This window comes from Bufo bufo, chromosome 4 (genome assembly GCF_905171765.1).
Source record: "Bufo bufo chromosome 4, aBufBuf1.1, whole genome shotgun sequence".
Lineage (NCBI taxonomy): Eukaryota > Metazoa > Chordata > Amphibia > Anura > Bufonidae > Bufo > Bufo bufo.
This window is the reverse complement of record NC_053392.1, coordinates 354,467,490-354,494,033: the sequence shown is the minus strand read 5'-3', so window position 1 is coordinate 354,494,033 and position 26,544 is coordinate 354,467,490.

Genomic DNA, 26,544 nt, shown 5'->3' with positions numbered 1-26,544 from the left:
AAACCACTTCCAATTGTAGAAACTCAATATTAAGTAGAATGTAGTCCAATGAATATCTGTTCGATAGTGCTTCAAAGCGCTTACAGAATAAATCATTGTTGGGAAAGAGGTTTGGGCGTAGATTTGAGCGCATTCCTCTCAGAATCTTTTTTTCTTTAAAATACTGTCCCAGTGTGGCCATATGTAATTTCATTGAAATAAGACGTTTGGAAACAATTAAATACTTGCGTTTGAGTTCCTTGACAGTAGGAGCCTGTAGAAAAGAGGCATCACTCTCGATTCCCCGCATAATGCGATCGACCTCCACCACAGTATAAGTGCCGCCATAGGGTGTTTCCGTATTTGACATAATGAATACTTCAGGTGTGCTCACTCACGGTGCTTAGTTTATAGAAAGGAAAAGTCCAACGGGAGCACCAGCCAAGGTGTGGGTGCAGAGTCCAGGATGGGGTAACGGCAATCCCCAATAATATACGCAGAGAAAGCAGGACTGCACTCCAAATAGTGATGAAAGCAAAAAAGATTAATTCACCAATAATGTGGCAAATCTTGCGACGTTTCAGCTCACACGAGCCTTCCTCAAGCATAGAGATAGTGAAAGTGAAGACATATAAAGCATTACAAAAAGTGTCCCACCCATCAAGGTGTGGTTACAATCAACAATCATACTGTGATCCACACGATGACGCTACCCTGGTTATGCGCACTGAGGAGATGGAGACGCTCAAGGAACGTGACGGTATATGTGGGCCCCATGGCTTCCTAAGGTCTAACTTCTATGATCCCTATTCACTATATTGTCACTATCTTATGATTCAAATTGGAACAAAGTTTTGTACATGTTTTGTTCTGCATAATAGGGACTATATCCTGAAATTGTAGATCATATGACACTGGTCACTTTATACACATGCACTTTATTTTTATCAGATGTATGTAATTCAAGTTGATTGTAACCACACCTTGATGGGTGGGACACTTTTTGTAATGCTTTATATGTCTTCACTTTCACTATCTCTATGCTTGAGGAAGGCTCGTGTGAGCTGAAACGTCGCAAGATTTGCCACATTATGGGTGAATAAAACTTTTTTGCTTTCATCGCTATTTGAAGTGCAGTCCTGCTTTCTCTGCGTATATTATTGGGGATTGCCGTTACCCCATCCTGGACTCTGCACCCACACCTTGGCTGGTGCTCCCGTTGGACTTTTCCTTTATATATATATATATATATATATATACTATCCACTCTATTATTGATGTTACAAATAGAGGACTAAATTAAAAAAACAACAGAACACAAGTGCTGATAAAGGGAGTTCATCTTGGAGATAGAAGATTTGTATCTGTCTCCATATTCTGTCCATTTCTTCTGTTCCTAGACAGACACAGAGAACACGACCACACACAGTCACCTTTTTTCCTGCCTCCCTGTATGTGCATATAATATATACCTAGAGCCTAACAATATGCTGTCTTCTAGATATACACTTGTAACCAATTATCTTCCTGTATCTGACAATTAGCATATATACAGATCTAACAAGCCAAGATCAGTGGGTTAACGTGTTAAACCAACAGTGTAACTCGTTACTAAGACAGCATGACTAGCTTGTACATTAACGTGCCAGAAATTACTTTAAGCCCTGCCACATCTGTAGATATAGAGATGCATGCTGCAAATTTCTATTTGTACACACATACTGTAGGGGCACATTTATTAAGACCGGCGTTTTAGACACAGGTGTTAATAACCTCTATGCCTGGCGGTGGATCAGCCAGAGTTATGAAGAGCTGCCGGCTTCTACATAACTTTGTAGGATCCAACACTGCTTCTAAACATTAGACAGTTTTTTTGCTGTCTTACAATTAGACAATTTTCTACGCCTACAACAGGCATAGAAAATGATAAATGAGACGGGCCTGTCTCCTTCACTGCCCATGCCACGCCCCCTTTTTTAGACCTGGCGTGAGTGGGAAGAAAGTCGCAGATTGTGGTGCAAAGGACCTTTATGCCGCAATCTTTGCCAGAAATGCACCTAATTTTGATAAATGACCCCCATAAAAAAAGGCATGCATCTACTATTCTTCAGCAGTGACAGGGAAAGAGAGCCCCCGAGCTTCACATAGCCTTCATGTACCTGTGTCTCCTATGAACTCCACCCTATGACCACCCAAATACCTTTCATATGGAGTTCCTGCAAGCCAGTTCAGCAGCCATGCCAGTGGAGCATGGACCTTTGTGAGGAATGGACAATGGCGCAGATAGGCAGCAGCCAACTGACTACATAGGATGTCTCTATAGTAGTTCAGTTTGTCCTCCCTCTCAGCGGGTGTAAAAAAGGCCCCCATTTTGGCCCGTTTGCGAGGGTCTAACATCGTGGAGACCCAGTATTCATCCCTATGCCAAATGGTGATAATACGGCTGCCACTAGGCAAGCAACTCAGCAAACATTTGGCAATTTGCGCAAGGGAATCGGAGGGACTCCCTGCCTCCATCTCCACTGCATACTGCCATGGTCTTTCGGGGGTCATCTGCCTGGTCTTCCTCCATGCCTTACAGCTCCTCATGCTCCTCCTGTTCCTCCCCTGTCACTTGGGCAGATAAAAAAAATTGCCTATTTCTGTATACAATTCCTGGGCGTTAATGACCTCCTTCTCTACGAGTTCAGCCCCCACAGGGCTCAGGGGGCCGTGACATGAAGGTGCCGCGTCTCCCTGACAGCCAGATTTATCAGCATCTGCTCCAGGATGTGAAGGAGTGGAATGACATCATACATCTCATAGTCCTGTGACTGACAAATAAAGTGGCCTCCTCAAAGGGCCTTAACAAATGGCAGGTGTCACGCATGAGCTGCCACTGGCTAACGTCAAAGTTACACATCAAGAAATCATTCACGGTCTTCCTCTGCTCATATAGTCAATCCAACATGTGGAGGGTGGAGTTCCAACGGGTAGAAATGCCACATATGAGGTGATGTTGGGGAACACAATTCTGTATTTGCAGCTCAGGGAGGGTGGGTTTTGTGGGGAAAGAGTGGCTGAAGTGCATGCACAGTATCCTTGATATTTTCAAGATGTCTTGCAGTTGGGTGGAAGACTTCAGGAAACGTGTTACTACAAGATTAAAGACGTGCACCATGCAAGTCTGCGCCTACAGTGGAGGCTGAGAACAAGGTGGAGGATGAGGAGACAGAGACGGACATTGATGCGGGAATCACTGCAGAACGTGGAGGCAGCATTGCCATGACCTGGTCAAGTTGCTGGTGTGCCTGGGAAGGAACCACATTTACCCAGTGGGCCATAAAGGACAAATATTGTCCTTAACCATAGTTAAAACTGCACATGTTGGCGCTGTCATAAACTGTACCCGGCACTGACAGGCTCAAGGACTGACGCACCTTCTGCTTTATGTACGTATGCAGATTTTTTAGAGAAGTAGTGATGGCTTGGGACTCTCCACTTGGCTCGGCACAAGCCATCAGCTCTCTGAAATGTGCAGAGCCAACCACATGGAAAGGGAGGCACTGTAGTACCAGCAGCTTGGCCAGGAGCACATTCAACTTCTGCACAGTTGGATGAGTGCACACATACTGTTTCTTTGCAATTGGATTGGTGACCGATTGCTGGAGAAATGTGTGAAGGGGAAGAGCATCAGGACCAGTAGACGATGGGAAGGAAACACAGCTCTTTTCTTTAAAGGGGGTAGAGCCTTGACTGCTGGATATGCAGTGAGAGCCGCTGGGAGATGTGTTAGGCTGTACCACTACATTAGTGCCTTGTTTCTCCCAGGCCACTTTATGGTGACACTGCCTGTGTTGACGCAGGGATGTGGATCCAGCATTAGCATCCTGGCCGTGCTTTACCTTCTTCCCACAGATCCTACTAATGGCCACACTGACATCCTCAAGAGACTTGATGAAAAATTCCCACACTACTGCGTGCTGACTGCCTGCCGCTGCCTCTATGCAGCTGGGCACCGCTAGTTGTTTCTTGAAAGGTAGGCTCCTGAGTAGCAGATGGTCTACCCTGGGCACATTCGGCTCCAGATCTCACACTGCTGCCACCCTGGTGGCTCACTGCTAGACTTGCACCCTGCTGTCTCAGTGGAACACTGCCGCCCTGCTGCTGTCTAACGGGCAAGCTGTCATCCTCGCCCCTTTGATTTTGGTAAAGCCCCTTCTTCACCCTGCTCTCACGTGCGATCGGCTACATCATTATCCACTACTGTCTGCTCGTCACTTATTTGTCACCTTTATTAGTCTCATGGCTGCATCCCTGAGCACGGGTAACACCTGCTTCCAGATGACTGTCATCATCGATACTTGCACACCTGCAGGAGGTAGCAATGGACCTCTCCTCCAAATCTGTGCTGGCCAGTAGCTGCTGACTGTCCTCAATAATATCTTACTCACTGAAAAGTGGAGCAGAGCCAGCAGCATGCATTACTTGTCTGTCAGAAAGAGCAGCAAAGGAAAGAGGCAGGTTCAGGACAGGTGAGGCCACAGAGCTTGTTCCTGGTCCATGCCTACTAAGTGTGGTGTCAGAGTGGGCGGATCTTGGCAGAGGAGCAAGACGCACATGTCTGTGTGAGCTCTGCAAAGGGCGGAGTGGAAGCAAGCTTCAAAAGCTTTATTTTTGCAAACAAAATGGGCAAGACCACTAGAGATACCGTAGGTCCAGAGATACCCCAGGACTTCAGAGGACCAATTCTAATCATGTAGAGATGGATAAATTTGTCAAGAAAGGATCCCTGGCTGCTAAGATGGGAACCAAGATGGCACCGGGCAGAGAATCCCTGCAGCAAACAGAACAAACAGAATACTTAGCCGTCTCAGACGGAGGCCGCAACAGCGATGTAGAATCACATCACACGTATGAGAGCCTCCCGGTGTCCAGAGCCTTTATAAGACTGGTCTTAGAGGAAGCATTAGCCCCCCTGAAACAGGACCTTCAGGACATAAAAAAAGACTTGAAACAGGTTGGTGAAAGGGTGGATTGACTGGAAGCGGGTCATGAAGGGGTGGTTTTATTTAACGCGGCGATCTCCCACAGCCTAGACCATGCACAAGCCCACATGAACCTGCTCTATAACCTCATAGAGGACCAAGATAACCACGGGCAATGGAACAATTTGTGCATTATAGGCCTACCTGAGTCCATACTACCAGACTCCATCATGGTGTCGGTGCAGGAACTATTTACTGCACTACTAGGCCACGAGGCGCCGGATGACATAACCATGGATCGAGCCCACAGAGCACTACACCCACTACCTAAACCACATGAGCCACCCAGAGATGTTATGTGTAGAATGGTCAGCTTCCAGAGCAAGGAGAAATTAATGAAAGTGGCTAGAGATAAACAGCCTATTACCTTCTCCGGGACTACTATCTTTCTATACCATGATTTATCACCAATGACCCTGCAAAAACGCAGAGCTATGAAACCTCCATTGTAAATACTGCAACATAGAGCCATAACATATCGCTGGCTTCATCCTTTTGGACTGCTGAACAATATTCTTGAAATTGCCGCATTGGACATTCCGGACTGGAATAATGTAAAAAACCTCACAGATCTGCCGGCCATACCTGTGATTCCCGCCTGGACACCGAGTACCACCTCAAAGTCGTAGCGCCAGAATGGAAAACTGGAGAGAATGACCCTACGGAGACTACATTTTGGTCCTAATGTTTCTCAGTTATCTATCTTTCTGTTTTATACCTTCATCTCTGCCAATCTTTTATTTTATCTTTCCTACTGCATATACAAAAAGAGGTCTTTCAAGAGATCTGTAGTCCAAGAGTGACCCTTATAGGGCCATTATATGTTATTGGATTACAACATTGAATTTACTGCATTTGTGTCATGCTATGTTAAATGATGATACCAAGCCCTCTGGCCCTAAAGAGATGTGAGACTTAGGCTGCGTTCACACGGGCGAGATTTCCGCGCGGGTGCAATGCGGTAGGTGAACGCATTGCACCCGCACTGAATCTGGACCCATTCATTTCAATGGGGCTGTTCAGATGAGCGATGATTTTCACGCATCACTTATGCGTTGCGTGAAAATCGCAGCATGCTCTATATTCAGCATTTTTCACGCAACGCAGGCCCCATAGAAGTGAATGGGGTTGCGTGAAAATCGCAAGCATCCGCAAGCAAGTGCGGATGCTGTGCGATTTTCACGCATGGTTGCTAGGTGACAGTCTATTCACTGTATTATTTTTCCTTATAACATGGTTATAAGGGAAAATAATAGCATTCTGAAAACAGAATGCATAGTAAGTGATCAGTTGAGGGTTAAAAAAAATAAATAAAAATTAACTCACCTTCTCCGTTTGTTCGCGTAAGTCCCGGTCTCTTCTTTACTTCTCAAAAGATGAACTATGGGCGAAAGGACCTTTGGTGACGTAAGATCACATGCTCCAATCACATGGTCCATCACCGCGGTGATGGACCATGTGATTGGAGCATGTGATCTGACGTCACCAAAGGTCCTTTAGCCCATAGTTCATCTTTTGAGAAGTAAAGAAGAGACCGGGACTTACGCGAACAAACGGAGAAGGTGAGTTAATTTTTTTAATTTTTTTTAACCCTCAACTGATCACCTACTAAGCATTCTGTTTTCAGAATGCTATTATTTTCCCTTATAACCATGTTATAAGGGAAAATAATAACATCTACACAACACCGAACCCAAACCTGAACTTCTGTGAAGAAGTTCGGGTCTGGGTACCACAGTCGGTTTTTTATCACGCGCGTGCAAAACACATTGCACACGCACGATAAAAACTGAACATCGGAACGCAATCGCAGTCAAAACTGACTGCAATTGCATTCCTACTCGCGCGGGTTTGCCGCAACACACCGGGACGCATCCGGAACTAATCCGGACACGCTCGTGTGAACGCAGCCTTACATACTGATCCTGAGTTATATGTTTAAATTACTTCTTAGTTATCTATCTTTCAGTTTTATAACTCCATCTCTGCCTATCTTTTATTTTCTCTTCCATACTGAATATACCAAAAGAGGCCTATAAAGAGTCATGTAGTCCAAGAGTGACCCTTATAGGGTCATTATGTGTGTTTGGACTACACCATTAGATTTATTGCACTTTAGTCATAGAATGTTAAATAACTATCCCAAGCTCGGTGGCCCTAGAGACATGTGAGAATTACACCCCATTTTATATCCACATGCTTGCTTCCAACTGGTCGTGCCCTACCTTTGTACAAACTCGACCCCCCAATTACTACCTCCTTTACTATAGACAATTAAGAGATGATGTATTTTATCCTATACAGATGTTTAATTTTATCTGTTACTCTGTTTGATACCCTATATGGTTTGTTTTTATGCTCCCTTTACTCTCTCCTTACTCACCTGGCTGTTTCCCAATTTTGCTGAGATTTTTTAGAGATTCCTCAGGTTCTGTTCTGGTCTCCCATGGCTGCTATAAGGGTATGTTCCTTCAATGTAAGAGAGCTGAATGCACCAAACAAACAAAGCCAGATTTGTCAACAATTGCGCAAGCAACAGGTGAGTGTAGCACTAATACAAGAAACACACTTTAGAGCTGGTCATGTACCCTGTATGAGTCATCTTTTATACGCTGCTCAAAAAAATAAAGGGAACACCTAAACAACACAATGTAACTCCAAGTCAATCACACTTCTGTGAAATCAAACTGTCCACTTAGGAAGCAACACTGAGTGACAATCAATTTCACATGTTGTTGTGCAAATGGGATAGACAACAGGTGGAAATTATAGGCAATTAGCAAGACACCCCCAATAAAGGAGTGGTTCTGCAGGTGGTGAGCACAGACCACTTCTCAGTTCCTATGCTTCCTGGCTGATGTTTTGGTCACTTTTGAATGCTGGCGGTGCTTTCACTCTAGTGGTAGCATGAGACGGAGTCTACAACCCACACAAGTGGCTCAGGTAGTGCAGCTTATCCAGGATGGCACATCATTGTGACTTGTGGCAAGAAGGTTTGCTGTGTCTGTCAGCGTAGTGTCCAGAGCATGGAGGCGCTACCAGGAGACAGGCCAGTACATCAGGAGACGTGGAGGAGGCCATAGGAGGGCTACAACCCAGCAGCAGGACCGCTACCTCCGCCTTTGTGCAAGGAGGAACAGGAGGAGCACTGCCAGAGCGCTGCAAATTGACCTCCAGCAGGCCACAAATGTGCATGTGTCTGCTCAAACGGTCAGAAACAGACTCCATGAGGGTGATATGAGGGCCCGACGTCCACAGGTTACAGCCCAACACCGTGCAGGACGTTTGGCATTTGCCAGAGAACACCAAGATTGGCAAATTCGCCACTGGCGCCCTGTGCTCTTCACAGATGAAAGCAGGTTCACACTGAGCACATGTGACAGACGTGACAGAGTCTGGAGATGCCGTGGAGAACGTTCTGCTGTCTGCAACATCCTCCAGCATGACCAAATTGGCATTGGTTCAGTAATGGTGTGGGGTGACATTTCTTTGGAGGGCCGCACAGCCCTCCATGTGCTCGCCAGAGGTATCCGGACTGCCATTAGGTACCGAGATGAGATCCTCAGACCCCTTGTGAGACCATATGCTGGTGCGGTTGGCCCTGGGTTCCTCCTAATGCAAGACAATGCTAGACCTTATGTGGCTGGAGTGTGTCAGCAGTTCCTGCTAGACGAAGGCATTGATGCTATGGACTGGCCCGCCCGTTCCCCAGACCTGAATCCAATTGAGCACATCTGGGACATCATGTCTCGCTCTATCCACCAACGTCACGTTGCACCACAGACTGTCCAGGAGTTGGCAGATGCTTTAGTCCAGGTCTGGGAGGAGATCCCTCAGGAGACCGTCCGCCACCTCATCAGGAGCATGCACAGGCATTGTAGGGAGGTCATACAGGCACGTGGAGGCCACACACACTACTGAGCCTCATTTTGACTTGTTTTAATGACATTACATTAAAGTTGGATCAGCCTGTAGTGTGTTTTTCCACTTTAATTTTGAGTGTGACTCCAAATCCAGATCTCCATGGGTTAAAAAATTTGATTTCCATTTTTTTATTTTTGTGTGATTTTGTTGTCAGCACATTCAACTATGTAAAGAACAAAGTATTTCAGAAGAATATTTAATTAATTCAGATCTAGGATGTGTTATTTTTGTGTTCCCTTTATTTTTTTCAGCAGTGTATAATCAATGGTTCCACAGTACATCACCCTCCTCTGCGTCTAGAGGAGTGTCTATAGCTTTACACAAAAATTTCCCGTTGGAGGTGCGCTTGACTCTTGCAGACCCAGAAGGGAGATATCTCTTTATAAAGGGGATAATGGGGAGACAGACTTATACATATGGGAATATACACTCACCTAAAGAATTATTAGGAACACCTGTTCTATTTCTCATTAATGCAATTATCTAGTCAACCAATCACATGGCAGTTGCTTCAATGCATTTAGGGGTGTGGTCTTGGTCAAGACAATCTCCTGAACTCCAAACTGAATGTCAGAATGGGAAAGAAAGGTGATTTAAGCAATTTTGAGCGTGGCATGGTTGTTGGTGCCAGACGGGCCGGTCTGAGTATTTCACAATCTGCTCAGTTACTGGGATTTTCACGCACAACCATTTCTAGGGTTTACAAAGAATGGTGTGAAAAGGGAAAAACATCCAGTATGCGGCAGTCCTGTGGGCAAAAATGCCTTGTGGATGCTAGAGGTCAGAGGAGAATGGGCCGACTGATTCAAGCTGATAGAAGAGCAACGTTGACTGAAATAACCACTCGTTACAACCGAGGTATGCAGCAAAGCATTTGTGAAGCCACAACACGCACAACCTTGAGGCGGATGGGCTACAACAGCAGAAGACCCCACCGGGTACCACTCATCTCCACTACAAATAGGAAAAAGAGGCTACAATTTACACGAGCTCACCAAAATTGGACTGTTGAAGACTGGAAAAATGTTGCCAGGTCTGATGAGTCTCGATTTCTGTTGAGACATTCAAATGGTAGAGTCCGAATTTGGCATAAACAGAATGAGAACATGTATCCATCCTCTGATGGCTACTTTCCGCAGGATAATGCACCATGTCACAAAGCTCGAATCATTTCAAATTGGTTTCTCGAACATGACAATGAGTTCACTGTACTAAAATGGTCCCCACAGTCACCAGATCTCAACCCAATAGAGCATCTTTGGGATGTGGTGGAACGGGAGCTTCGTGCCCTGGATGTGCATCCCTCAAATCTCCATCAACTGCAAGATGCTATCCTATCAATATGGGCCAACATTTCTAAATAATGCTATCAGCACTTTGTTGAATCAATGCCACGTAGAATTAAGGCAGTTCTGAAGGCGAAAGGGGGTCCAACACCGTATTAGTATGGTGTTCCTAATAATTCTTTAGGTGAGTGTATATGCTCCAAATACCTCCCAATCTTCCTGAATTTGCAATACACTTTGCTTGTTTCAGGAGTTTGCTAAGGGACTAGTGGTTGTAGGAGGAGATCTAAATTTAACCCTGAACCCTCTCAGCCATCTTTCACCTTGCTCTGAGAAGGGTTAAAGCTTCTTTAGCATCCTTGGGCCTCGCAGACATTTGGAAAACCCTTCACCCCACTAGTAAGGATTACACTTTTTACTCTGTGGCACATTGCTCTTACCAACGCCTAGACTATTTATTTGTACCATATGAACTACTATCTTTATGTAAAAGTGCTAGCATTGGCAGCCTACTGCTTTCAGACCACGCTCCATTGTTTCCAGACCTCACACCTAAACAATTTCAGATGCCTGTGAGCAATTGGAGGTTGAATGAGACATTGCTGGATAACAGGTCAAAAAACTGGTGGACCTGCTGGAAGAGTACTTTGAACTTAACTCCTCACAAGGGACTGCTGCCGGCCTGGTCTGGGAGGCCCACAAAGCTGTAATAAGAGGCCATCTAATATATCTAGGAGCATATCTTAAAAAAAAAAAAAAAAGGAACAAAAAATTCACATTTACAGTTGCAAGAAAAAGTATGTGAACCCTTTGGAATGATATGGATTTCTGCACAAATTGGTCATAAAATGTGCAGTTGCTTACAGTTGCAAGAAAAAGTATGTGAATCCTTTGGAATTATATGGATTTCTGCACAAATTGGTCATAAAATGTGATCTGATCTTCATCTAAGTCATAACAATAGACAATCACAGTCTGCTTAAACTAATAACACACAAAGAATTAAATGTTACCATGTTTTTATTGAACACACCATGTAAACTTTTACAGTGCAGGTGGAAAAAGTATGTGAACCCTTGGATTCAATAACTGGTTGAACCTCCTTTGGCAGCAATAACTTCAACCAAACGTTTCCTGTAGTTGCAGATCAGACGTGCACAATGGTCAGGAGTAATTCTTGACCATTCCTCTTTACAGAGCTGATTCAGTTCAGCAATATTCTTGGGATGTCTGGTGTGAATCGCTTTCTTGAGGTCATTCCACAGCATCTCAATCGGGTTGAGGTCAGGAATCTGACTGGGCCACTCCAGAAGGCTTATTTTCTTTTGTTTAAGCCATTCTGTTAATGATTTACTTCTCTGCTTTGGGTCGTTGTCCTGTTGCAACACCCATCTTCTGTTGAGCTTCAGCTGGTGGACAGATGACCTTAAAGGGACACTGACAGGCCCAATTAGCATATTTAGGCATATATATGTCAGTACAGGTCTTATAAAGTCTATTAAAATCATCTAAGTATCCCCCCTGTCCACCTTATAAATACCGAAATATTAAGTTTTATAACCTGCTTGTCCAGTCACCAATCTGCCCAAGGGGCGGCGTTTCATCTGAAAATGCGCCCAGCCAGCCGCTCCCAACTTCCGTCCGCAGCCCCGCCCAGCTCATCAATATTCACTTCGCTGGGCGGCGGCTACAACTCTCCCGACTCAAGATTCTGCGCACAGCCCATTCGATCCTCTGGGCACGTCCTCAGTCCAATCTTCAGCGCATGCGCCCGGCCGGGGTCACATCGCGCCTGCGTACAGAGCGCTGCAGCCCCTGCTTTATGTGCATGCGCCGGGCACTTGAGTCGGGAGAGTTGTAGCCGCCGCCCAGCGAAGTGAATATTGATGAGCTGGGCGGGGCTTCAGACGGCAGTTGGGAGCGGCTGGCTGGGCGCATTTTCAGATGAAACGCCGCCCCTTGGGCAGATTTGGGACCGAACAAGCAGGTTATAAAACTTAATATTTCAGTATTTATAAGGTGGACAGGGGGGATACTTAGATGATTTTAATAGACTTTATAAGACCTGTACTGACATATATATATGCCTAAATATGCTAATTGGGCCTGTCAGTGTCCCTTTAAGTTCTCCTGCAAAATGTCTTGATAAACTTGGGAATTCATTTTTCCTTCGATGATAGCAATCCGTCCAGGACCTGATGCAGCAAAGCAGCCCCAAACCATGATGCCCCCACCACCATATTTCACAGTTGGGATGAGGTTTTGATATTGGTGTGCTTTGCCTCTTTTTCTCCACACATAGTGTTGTGTGTTTTTCCAAACAACTCAACTTTGGTTTTATCTGTCCACAGAATTTTTTGCCAGCACTGCTGTGGAACATCCAGGTGCTCTTGTGCAAACTGGAAACGTCCAGCAATGTTTTTTTGGACATCAGTGGCTTCCTCTGTGGTATCCTCCCATGAAATCCATTCTTGTTTAGTTTTTTACGTATCGTAGATTCGCTAACAGGGATGTTAGTATATGCCAGAAACTTTTGTAAGTCTTTATCTGACACTCTAGGATTCTTCTTCACGTCATTGAGCAGTCTGCGCTGTGCTCTTGCAGTCATATTTACAGGACGGCCACTCCTAGGGAGAGTAGCAGCAGTGCTGAACTTTCTCCATTTATAGACAATTTGTATTACCGTGGACTGATGAACAGCAAGGCTTTAGGAGATACTTTTATAACCATTTGCAGCTTTATGCAAGTCACCAATTCTTAATCGTAGGTCTTCTGAGAGCTCTTTTGTGCGAGGCATTATTTACATCAGGCAATGCTTCTTGCGAAAAGCAAACCCAGAACTGGTGTGTGTTTTTTATAGGGCAGGGCAGCTGTAACCAACACCTCCAATCTCATCTCATTGATTGGACTCCAGTTGGCTGACACCTCACTCCAATTAGCTCTTAGAGATGTCATTAGTCTAGGGGTTCACATACTTTTTCCACCTGCACTGTGAATGTTTACATGGTGTGTTCAATAAAAACATGGTAACGTTTAATTCTTTGTGTGTTATTAGTTTAAGCAGACTGTGATTGTCTATTGTTGTGACTTAGATGAAGATCAGATCACATTTTATGACCAATATGTGCAGAAATCCACATCATTCCAAAGGGTTCACATACTTTTTCTTGCAACTGTATACCCTCAAATTCAGGAAATGGAATCAACCCATAAAAAACATCTCTCAGACACTATTTCAGAGAAGTTAAACTATCTGAGATACACTAAAAAACGTACTAAATGTACGTGCGGCCAAACTATTTCTCTCTGCGAGATTTAAATATTATGCTCATGGGGATAAAGCCTCTAAATTCATGCTCTCCCAAATAAGAGGAAAGTCTGCACCTACATTCATTCAATTAAAACGGCATCCTCTGCTCTTCTCATGACAACAGAAGAGATAGCCCTTCGCTTTAGAGAGTTCTACCATGCCTTATACAACATTAGACAACCCACTTTCCCACAAACAGAAAAAGAAAAGAGTACAAGAGATAGACTTATGGTTGTCAACACTGAGCCTACCTTCTCTCTCTGAAACACAAGCAAAGTCCTTAATACGCCCATTTACCATGCAAGAGTAAGAGACAGCGCTCAAGTCTGCACCATTACATAAGAGCCCGGGCCCAAATGGCCTACCCTTGATTTACTACCATACCTTTAAATCCTCACTGCTCCCCAGATTCTTAGATATTTGCATAGAGTGTTAAAAGGGGATAGCTTACCAACTCAAATGCTAATGGGAGGAGGCTGGGGAGGAGTAAAGTGAAAAGAAGGCAGAGCAGCCTGGGCACCTACACACTGAACGCCGCCCCTGGGCACTTGCGAGTGCTCATTTGCATATGAATTAAACTTTGTTTTTCCTGCTGGTGCAAGTCTAAAGAAAAGAACAAAGGTACCGTTACAATCCTGTATAGGTGTGCTACAGAGCCATGTAAGCACTGTATATGGCCATATGGAGGTGACAGACTCCCTTTAAACACTGATCTAAAATTATTTGCTAAAATGATAGCCACAAAATTGAAGGACCTACTCCCTTGTATTATTAATAGCGAACAGGTGGGCTTTGTTGCTGAGAGGGAAGGGAGAATGAACACCACCAGATTGTTATACATCATTAGATATGCCTGTCGACACTCTATGCCTTTGGTGCTCCTTGGCAACATCAATTGGCAGCTTTTGCAGATAACTTACTGGTATTCATCACGAACCCTGATGACTCTTTCCCGGCGATTCAGACATTGTTTGATTGCTTTGGGAAGATGTTAATTTTTTTATTAACCCTCCAAAGTCACAAGTGCTTAATATAACACTGGACCTATAGAGGCAAAGCGCCCTGGAACTTCTTACCCCTTACCAATGGTCAAACACAGCTGTGAAATTGTTAGGAGTTCATATTACCTCTGACCCCTCAAACATCTACACGGAAAACTTTCAAAACTTCCCCCAAAATATTAAAACCTTGCTGGACTCCTGGGAGATTCCTTTTGCCTCCTGGTTTGGTAGGCGCTCCCTGGTCAAGACGGTAATCTTACCCAAAGTGTCTATTATCTACAAACCCTCCCTATCCCCCTTTCTCACTCATTCTTTACACAACTAAGATCTATTCTGTCAACCTTTCTTTGGGGTAAAAAGAGACCCAGACTTAAACATTCATGTATTACCCAACCAACAAGACAAAGTGGCATGGGGATGCCAGATTTTTTTTTCTTATACTACCAAGCTGTACAAGGCATGCAATGTATGTAGTGGCTTAGACCACAAAAAGGCTGCTTGGATATTAAAGTGGAATCCTCCTTCTCTCAGGTTCCTTTAGGGACCCTATTGCTCCTAGACTGTAGGAATGCCCAGATAGATGTCACAAACACTATAACGTGCAATACGATCAAGATGTGGAAAACGAGCTTAGGCTCACTGTTATTATCCTCTCCCCTTTCCCCCTTAATACAGATCAGGGATGTACTATGGGATTCCTCTCCTCATTTCCAGCCCACCATAACAGACATTAGTAAATAAAACATAATCCCATTAACTGACCTGGTAGATTTCCAGGGCAGTCTGAGGAGAGATTTAGAATCTCTTAAAGCTATTTCCTCTCTGACTATATTCCATCGGATACACATTAAACATTATCTCAATAATCTCCTCCCTATCTCTGGGAAGGACCCTATCAAATTTGAACAGGAAGTTCTCCTGACACTAGAACCAACTAAGAAAATCACCAAATTGTATGCTTCTTTGGTTTCTCGGGCTGGGCCGGCAGCCTTTGACTATGTTAAAAAATGAGAGGATGAACTACAGATATCACACAAAGAAAATGCTATACAGAGATGTCTCACTTTGACTCCAAAAATCTCAACATGTGTCAGACTGCAAGAAAACTATTACAAGGTTCTCACCCGATGGTACTACACTCCTATGCATTTACATAAGATGTACCCAGAAGTCAGTCAGATGTGTTGGAAATGTGAGACAGACATAGGCTCTTATTTACATATCTCGTGGAGTTGCCAAGCTATCCGCCTCTTTTGGGAAGAGATATGTCGGGTCCTCTCCCATGTCTGCGAGGTCACTATTAACCCTACACCACAAATATGCCTGCAAAGTCTAACTGACCAAATTTAGTGCCCAGCCCATACTAAAAGTCTGCTAACACAGCTTCTGGCAGTAGCTAGAACTCTCATTGCAACATATTGGAGGAAAAATACTTCTCAACGGCTAGCCATTTGGTTAGAAAAATGTGATGACATCTATAGGATGGAGCAAATTGCAGGATGGGAGACCAGACAAACAGCCAAATTTAAAAAGATATGGAGCTCATGGAGTGAGTACCGTGGTTTCTCTTCTTGAAGGATATATTTTAACATTTGAGGAATCCTTCTCTGCACCTTGGGATTCACCCATACACCCCCCTCCTATCCCCCCCCCCCACACACACACACACACTTTGTATATGTTTATATATGTTTAAACTAAAGCTTATTGTATAAGCTGATTCAACCTGGTATGTTAAAACAGCACGAGACTGATTGCTTTATTGATTAAAAGATGTAATGTCATATTTAAGTGCTTTCAATAAAATTTGTTTCGCAATTTAGTGTGGTGTCAGCCCTGACAACTGTCTGTTGGACATACTGCACTGAAACTCTAACTGTATATGTTAAATAAGTTATTTAATGCCAATGTGTACACCCCACTAACAGTAGAACAAGACAGGTTATTCACCCTAATTTGAATATCCAATTGTAATAGAATGTATTTATTAAACAAGGAAAAGACTGTTTAATTAGCGCTATGCACTACACAGGGATTGATGCAAACTTGGAAATTTTCCTAAACTTCGGATCAAAGTCCATTTCGGATTGTTCGATTCGCTCAACACTGTGGGGGAGATTTATCCAACTGGCGTAAAGGAAAACTGGCTTAGTAGCTCAAAGCAGCCAATCAGATTCCATTTTTCATTTTGAAAAGAAACACTGAAAAATGAAAGCTGGAATCTGATTGGTTGCTATGGGCAGCTAATCCAGTTTTCCTTTACATCAGTTTTGATAAATCTCCCCCCCCATGTATAAATGTGCTTTGCACCATATGGCAGCCCACAAAGTGCCTGCAGCCCTACATTTTGGAACTTCCAGTGCCTTAGAAATGGCAACCACTTTGATACTCCTACTTTTTGTTATAATTGTTCTAAAATATTATGAGACATATTCAGATTATACTTTGCTATGATGTATGATTGCAGTTAATAGTGCACTGTAGGCACATAATACAAGGAAATGTGCTTGTTAATGTTGCATATTGGATCTATCATTCAGTGTAACTTAATTTTCAGAATAATTTCTGAATCATTACTGTTCTTTGCCAGTTAAATACTCATCTTAATGCTTTTCAAACCTGGGTGCCATCTTCTAAATTATTGCATTGCTCTCCATTGTTCTGTGATGCCAGTGTTATTTGAAATGCATAATTATAGCTGCAAGTGTTTAAAGTTACTTGTCTTCAGTATAATCCCAAATACTTTTTGAACAACTAGCTGTGATTTAGGAAAACAAATGACAATATAAAATATGAAACTGCCTTGATGTCACAGTCCCCAGGGAGTATGATGGATTCGTTTCTATTCATTCTTGTAACATCAAGCCTTTAAGGCGCTAATTTATCTGCTCTACCTCTTATGTATCTCTGAATACCTAATTATATGTCTTCTGAAAGTACATAATGTCTGTTTTTGATAGGTGCAGTTTCAGAAGTAAATTAAAATATGCCACAAATATAACTGGAACAGCTTACTGCTAGATTCAGAGTGGAAGCAGGTGCAATGAATGGACAGCTAAGGAACAAAAGTGTAATGGAAATACTTCAATGTCCAGCACTACAAAATCTTAGAAAAGCATATCAGTTTCAACATATTAAACTGGAACAGAGAGGCTTATGCATTTCCAGCTCAGAAGCCATTAGTTATAGAATGTATATTTTTTTCATTTGTTATATTTTCAAAGTACAAAACATATGCTTTTATTAGGTTGTGCAGTACTGACCTAGTAAGCATTTTTAAGGCTATATTGCAAAGGTTAAAAATTAATCATGAGTGATATGCTGTCTGCAGATCTGCTGGTTTGTGTGCCTTTTTAAGCAGGGAAGGCAGACATTTGCCATAATAATCATGAATTATTTTTTTCTAAAACCCAGAATGCACTGGTCATGGCATTATTTTTTTCTGCCATTGTTCCCATAGGTTTCTCTATAGGACTTAAAAAGGCACAAAAAACATATTAATAAGTTAAAGATGAGCAAATTGATTGTTAACAAACTGGGTTCATTATGAATTTTACAAACCTTTGTCTGCCAAACAAACCTGAAGCTTTTCAGGTTTGGTGAGGACAAATCCAGTAAAAGGGCATGCGTCACCATTTCATTATTTTTTTCTTTTTTTTTTATTGTTTTTATGCTTTTACAATAACAAAAAAGGACATACATACCTTAGCTGCATGTACAATCAGTATTACAAAATTGTATATCACCACATCACAATTTATAATTTTCCACCCCATCCCAAAAAAAAAAAAAAAAGGAAAACTGTCATCTCTCTCCATCCCCAACCCCTCCCCCCACACCCTAGTCCAACCTCCATCTTAATGAGTTTTTCAGCCATTCTGCCCACATACTCTCAAACCTCCACCTTTTAGGGTTTGTAACTATATGTAATCTTTCACAAGCCAGCGAACATATGACCAGACTTGCGTCACCATTTCACTGCACATGTTGGTGGGCAAAACCACAAGGGGGAAAGAAGGATGCTCCCTTTACCCAATCAGGGGTGGCAGTAGGCAGGGAAATGCTTGTGCAGAATGTGCAGATGTCATTCTGTGTTGATGAGGGTGGATGAGTCTATGCAGTGTCTGATCGAAAATGATTTTACATAGTATAAAGAGGCACAAGTAAGTATCTATTCTAGTGTAACAGGGACAGTGTAGAGAAACAATAGAAATAAAAAAAATCTGGAATTTTGATCAGGAAAAGCTTTGAAAGAGTAAGGGATTGAGGGACTGGCCACACTTCTTAATACAACTACAACTGCTGCTGTAGCACTTCATTTTAGCAGTTCTGCATAACAAAAACAACCACCTAAAAACATGCTATTTTTTATCATTTGAATGAACAGAGAGACAGCTTTGTTTGTTTTTGTTTTGTTTTTTCAAAACCTCAAGTTTCTACATAGACTTATTGCCCACTTATTGACAGCGTAGAACCCCAATAGCATTCTGCTGCTAAGTAATTGCAAATTTTGTTTTTCAATCAAGTATTTTTTTTAAATGAATTGCATTATAGCAAAAGTATTTTATGATAAATAACACCATTTCAATACCAGTAAAATTAAAAGCTAATTACACCAGACAGAAAAATGACAGCCTTTCCTGCCTCATTTATTGGGGGAGGATCATCTTACAAGTTTTCAACGTGTCTTAACAGTGAAGAAAGGTCTTTTTTGAACCTGCATTTTTAAACACAAATAACATAACAGAAATAAATTAGTTACTAGCCTTTCCTGGATCATTTTATTGGTCTGGAGGAGGGGGGTGGGAGTAATTGCGTTACAAGTTTACAATGTGTGTCTTAATAGTAAAGAAATTCATTTTTTTAATCTGTGTTTTTAAAATGTAAATAACACAGTAGATAGAAATCCTGCCAGCCTTTCTTGTATCATTATATTGTTAGTGGGGAGATGGGAATACTTGCATTACAGATTTTCATCATATGTATTAAAGAGCCTCTGTTGGCATGATCAACTATTGTATGTTACAGGCTAGGTGATTGATCATTATGTATCTTTATTATTCTGTGTGTGGTTTGTCTGTTTTACAATAAAGCCTTTTTATTCTCAAATGTTCAAATTCATGTTAAAACACTGGTTTCTGTATAGCCATCTAATTATATATTCTGCCTGTGAATAAACCAGTAATATGTATTAGCTTTCTAAGCATAACAAATCTCTATTCTAAACATAGTAAGGCTGTAGTAAGTAATGTATGATATGTACATGCTAGCACATGGCTTTAGGACAGAACTCTGCCCTCAGTATGCTAATGTCTAGTCCTTTCAGTCAAGGAAAGTGGGGAGTGTGCAGACAACAGGGATGTTACAAAAGTAGTTTTCTCTGATTCAGCCCCAACTCCTGTTGCACATGAACATTCTCATTTGCATATGAATAAAAACACATAGAAAAAAGAAAGGTTTTGTTTTAATCAGCATGATCAACCCTACTAATCAGTACTCCTGGTTTCAATAGCTGACAGAGGCTCTTTTTAGAATCTTTCCTGCATTGTTATATTGGTGGTTATGAGGGGACGGGAGAAAAATTCCAAGTGTCTTAATAGAAAAGAAAGGTCTTTTTTGAACCTACATTTTTAAAGAAGCACTCTCATAAAAATCGATTAGAAAGGTACATTATATAAATTGTAGTGAAAGTGATATTCTTACTGGTGACAGTATTTGTGAGTTATAACCTCTCTTCTGATCCTAAACTACATCATGTAACTTTCTAACAGGTCAGAGAATTAAAAATTTTGCGGAAGTGCTTCTTTAAATGCAGATAATACAGTAGACAAATATCGTACTAGCCTTTTCTGCATGTTTACATTGGTGGTGTGGAGGCTGGGAGTAACTTTATACTCTTAATAGTAAAAAAAAGTTCTTTATATATGTGTGTAAATAACACAGAAGATAGAAATTTGACCACCTTTCCTGCATCAAAATATTAGTGGTGTGAAGGCTTGCAACATGTCTCTTTTGAATCTGCATTGAATCTGCTGACATTGCCCCATCTAGGCACTGCTGCTGTCTGCCTGCCTACCATTATGTTGTCTGCCTACCATCATGTTTTTTACTATATGGCTTCTGCTTCTGCTTTCATGCCACTGCCGCTGTCTGCCTGCCTGCCTGAAAACATTTACCATATGGCTGCTGCCACTACTGAACTGCAAATCCCTTACTGATATCCCTAACACTAGACTGCTGCCATCACTACTACTAATAGCCCTAAAAGGTCAATCGACTGCCTTTTCTGTTGTACTCTATGCTGCTACTGCTGCCACTACTGTTGTGGCAACATGCCACTATTTCCTTACCCTTTTCACACTGTACTCCTGCTGCTCCCAATTAAAATTGAAAAATGTTCTAGGTTCATTCAGAACAAACCACCTTTTCTTCTGACAATTACCGCTTGTGCATATATAAATATAAGTAAGCATTTAGCCACCACTGACACATAATTATTGGAGGCTGGGTCCCAATAAGCCACTCTTTCTTCTGACAAGAATCACTTGTTCATGTCATATGAGCAGGCATTCTGTTCCTGTTAAGGCATACGTTTTGAATGCTTGGTCCCTCAACAAGACTTTTTCCCCCCCATAACACTGTTTGTTTAAACTCTATCTGCCCCTGAAAAGGGACACTTTTTGGAAGTTTTCTATTATTATTAAGCATAATGTGACCGCACATACCTTTTATATTGCCCATAGCTATTTATGTCAGTGTCACTCGGACATTATTTGCTTTGCTGATATTGTTTCAAAAGCTTAGGAAATAGGGTAGAGAAAAAGTAAATATTTATGAACAGTTAACAAAATTAGTTATATTCCTAAAAAAGTCCTAGTACATTACAGTGTGTTATCTACCAATTTTAAGGGCGATTGGAGAGAGATTTGTTGGATAGAATTGATTCGGATCAGAACCAAACTTTTTGAAACACAGGGACAAAAAAAATTCACCATGGCCGTAATGGCAAGGGTTTTAATAGCATAACAGCAGCATGCAAGACTTACATCACCAATCACAATGCCAAGTGTCAGATGGAGTGGTTTAAGTCACACCATCACTGGAATCTGGAGCAGTGGAAGGTGTTCTATGAGGTCCAAGACATTTTGGACAATTGCATTCTTCTAAATTTGTTGGAACAGTTTTGGAAAGGCCCTTTTGTGATCCAACATGACTGCACCCAAGCACACAAGGCAAGAGCCATAAAAACATGATTTAGTTTGGTGTGGAAGAACTTGACTGGCTGCGCAAAGCCCTGGCCATAACCCCATCCAACACCCTTAGGAAAAAATAGAATGGAGATGGTTGGCTAGGGCCTCTCATCCAACATCAGTGTCTGACCTCACAAATGCTCTTGAGAAATAATGGGAAAACATTTACCCAGATGCTATCCAGAATCTTTTAAAAGAAAGCCTTCCCAAAACAGTAGAGTATAAAACATTTGCAATTTATAATTAATACGTGTACTACATAAACCATACTTTCTACCTTTACTATATCTACTGTACTTCTACTGCCCTTTACCTGTGCTACATTTAATAAACTGTGTTACATGCTCCCAATCCATAGAATAAAGAACTGGATAAGAGGATGAGACTGTTCATTTTCATTTTTTTATGTTTTGTCATTGGAGCAACTTTGAAGTTGCTATAATTTTATGTCTGAGTCATATGGTTAAAAGAGTAAATTATTTCATAGATTTGTCTGCATATCTTTTAAATGCTAGATTTAAAATTTGTACTTGCAGCTAAGACATGGATTTAGAGGTAAAAAGTAGAAGAAGCCTTTGATGTAAAGCCAAAAGCCTTGTTTTCTATGGTAAATCAATCCTATTTCAAGTCTATCAGATGTCCCCAGGAAAGTACATTCACACTAAATTTCGATCCACTTAAGAAAAGAACCATAATGAGGTTATATTCTTGCATTTGATACTTTTCAATTTCATTTTATTCTAGTATCTTTTAAATCTGATACCTTTTAAATGTATTTTAAATGAACAAAACAAAAGTTCAGTATGTTTAATATCACCTTATGTATTGCAGATGGGTGTCAACTACTCTTCCTTTTTGTAATAGTTCATATGTGTTAGTCATTTTGTCAATCTGCTATCAAAATGTAAAATAATCCCAAAGTACAATAATAATACAAACTGTGATGGCTGTGAATCCACATCTGGATCATTGTTTGACACAAACTATAATTTTCTTTTCACAGAGAAAACGAGAATGAAAGGAAGCAAAAGTGACTTGGAAACTTAACCTTTTTTATCTGGTAAAATAATCCATTTTGGCAGCATGGGTATGAATACAATTATTGTTTTTATAAGAGGAATACAAATACAATGAACATTTTTTTATCTGCTTAAACTAAAGTGGATTTCTAACTATGAATATTATTTTATTATGTTCCAAATATATTTTTTGGAGCACTGACTGATTTTCATAGAAAGCTCCATATTAGCTGTTTTCATTTTACTCACTGTTAAAGAGTACCTGCCATTTCATTTTCTTCTCAAATGAATAGTACAGCTAAATAGAAGAAACTTTCTGTCTTATCAGAGAAAGAGGCTTCCTTGAACTCTAATCAGATTCCTCTCCTACTCAGATACTCCTTCGTTGAAGGAGGGCTAGCTGCTTACGATCAAATTGCATATAAATAACATCATAGAGGGAATAGTCCCAGTGGATCCCTGTATTTGATCGACACTTCCTATGGATCTGTGTAAATATATAACGTTGTTCGTCCGGTGAGTTCACTAACCCAACTGATATCACAGTCGGCAATATTGAGTTTAAGGAAGATAGTCAGATGGAATCCTCAGTATAGTCACTTGTATTTACTTGATTAAATCATTTTATATATTAGATATAGTACCTCAGATATCTCTGCCTGCTTGTACACTGACTCGGCACTGATTTACTCACTGTTTTGTTGAGTTTTGCCGGTTATGCTCTGTCTATCGTGGCGACCCACGTGTAGTGCGGTTGCTGCAGGCAGTAATCTGGCTTCCAGGAGATTTGTCTGTGGGTTTGGGGATCTTTGGTAATCGCTTGTAGGTATGCCGTATTAGTGATTTCCTGATATTATTCCTGCGCAGATGATTGATTAAGCGCAAGGTCAGGTTTCACTAAGATTGTACGTTTTCGGCCTTTCCTTTGCAAATTTCGTTAACGATCCCTCTCCCTGTGTTTTGCTTGAAGCGCTTCAAAATTCCGGTCCTGTACATTGTTTCATGGGACTGTTGATCACCATATGCGTTTCGGAGTTAACTAAGGCTACTTTCACACTAGCGTTCGGGTGTCCGCTTGTGAGCTCCGTTTGAAGGGGCTCACAAGCAGCCCCGAACGCATCCGTACTGCCCTAATGCATTCTGAGTGGACGCGGATCCGCTTAGAATGCATCAGTCTGGCAGCGTTCAGCCTTCGCTCCGCTCAGCAAGCGGACACCCGAACGCTGCTTGCAGCGTTCGGGTGTCCGCCTGGCCATGCGGAGGCAAACGGATCCGTCCAGACTTACAATGTAAGTCAATGGGGACGGATCCGTTTGAAGATGACACAATATGGCTCAATCTTCAAACGGATCCGTCCCCCATTGACTTTCAATGTAAAGTCTGGACGGATCCGTTCAGGCTACTTTCACACTTAGAATTTTTTTTAAACTATAATGCAGACGGATCCGTTCTGAACGGATCCAAACGTCTGCATTATAGGAGCGGATCCGTCTGTGCAGACATCAGACGGACCCGCTCTGAGCGGTAGTGTGAAAGTAGCCTAAGACTCCTTCCTCAGTGGCTATTTTTTCCCATAAAAATGGTCGATTTATATACACCTACCCAGGTGTAGTTCAGGTTAATTTGATTGTGCTATACTGAAGATATGACATGGATTTCTTGAGATCTCACAGTGTTATATAGGAACATATTGTCTTATCTGTGTATAGACAGTTATACTTAAACTATAAAATGATATATAGTCTAAAATTTAAAATTTAAAACAGTGTTCAAATCTTCAAGTGACTATACAGTACAGACCAAAAGTTTGGACACACCTTCTCATTCAAAGAGTTTTCTTTATTTTCATGACTATGAAAATTGTAGATTCACACTGAAGGCATCAAATCTTTGAATTAACACATGTGGAATTATATACATAACAAACAAGTGTGAAACAACTGAAAATATGTCATATTCTAGGTTCTTCAAAGTAGCCACCTTTTGCTTTGATTACTGCTTTGCACACTCTTGGCATTCTCTTGATGAGCTTCAAGAGGTAGTCCCCTGAAATGGTTTTCACTTCACAGGTGTGCCCTGTCAGGTTTAATAAGTGGGATTTCTTGCCTTATAAATGGGGTTGGGACCATCAGTTGCGTTGAGGAGAAGTCAGGTGGATACACAGCTGATAGTCCTACTGAATATACTGTTATAATTTGTATTATGGCAAGAAAAAAGCAGCTAAGTAAAGAAAAATGAGTGGCCATTAGAGTTGAGCGAACACCTGGATGTTCGGGTTCGAGAAGTTCGGCCGAACTTCCCGGAAATGTTCGGGTTCGGAATCCGAACCCGATCCGAACTTCGTCCCGAACCCGAACCCCATTGAAGTCAATGGGGACCCGAACTTTTAGGCACTAAAAAGGCTGTAAAACAGCCCAGGAAAGAGCTAGAGGGCTGCAAAAGGCAGCAACATGTAGGTAAATCCCCTGCAAACAAATGTGGATAGGGAAATGAATTAAAATTAAAATTAAAATTAAAAAAATAAAAATGAACCAATATCAATTGGACAGAGGTCCCATAGCAGAGAATCTGGCTTCACGTCAGCAGAGAATCAGTCTCTTCATGCCATAGCAAAGAATCTGGCTTCATGTCAGCAGAGAATCAGTCTCTTCATGCCATAGCAGAGAATCTGGCTTCATGTCAGCGCAGAATCTGTCTTCATGTCATAGCAGAGAATCAGGCTTCACGTCACCCACCACTGGAACAGGCCACTGTCACACATTTAGGCCCAAGCACCCAGACAGAGGAGAGCGGTCCCGTAACAGAGAATCTGGCCTTATGTCAGCGCAGAATCTGTCTTCATGTCATAGCAGAGAATCAGGCAGAGAATCAGGCATCACGTCACCCACCTCTGGAACAGGCCACTGTCACACATTTAGGCCCAGGCAGAGGAGAGAGGTCCCGTAACAAAGAATCTGGCCTTATGTCAGCGCAGAATCTGTCTTCATGTCATAGCAGAGAATCAGGCTTCACGTCACCCACCACTGGAACAGGCCACTGTCACACATTTAGGCCCCGGCACCCAGACAGAGGAGAGCGGTCCCGTAACAGAGAATCTAGCCTTATGTCAGCGCAGAATCTGTCTTCATGTCATAGCAGAGAATCAGGCTTCACGTCACCCACCACTGGAACAGGCCACTGTCATACATTTAGGCCCAAGCACCCAGACAGAGGAGAGCGGTCCCGTAACAGAGAATCTGGCCTTATGTCAGCGCAGAATCTGTCTTCATGTCATAGCAGAGAATCAGGCAGAGAATCAGGCATCACGTCACCCACCTCTGGAACAGGCCACTGTCACACATTTAGGCCCAGGCAGAGGAGAGAGGTCCCGTAACAAAGAATCTGGCCTTATGTCAGCGCAGAATCTGTCTTCATGTCATAGCAGAGAATCAGGCTTCACGTCACCCACCACTGGAACAGGCCACTGTCACACATTTAGGCCCCGGCACCCAGACAGAGGAGAGCGGTCCCGTAACAGAGAATCTGGCTTTATGTCAGCGCAGAATCTGTATTCATGTCATAGCAGAGAATCAGGCTTCACGTCACCCACCACTGGAACAGGCCACTGTCACACATTTAGGTCCCGTAACAGAGAATCTGGCCTTATGTCAGCGCAGAATCTGTATTCATGTCATAGCAGAGAATCAGGCTTCACGTCACCCACCACTGGAACAGGCCACTGTCACACATTTAGGCCCAGGCACCCAGG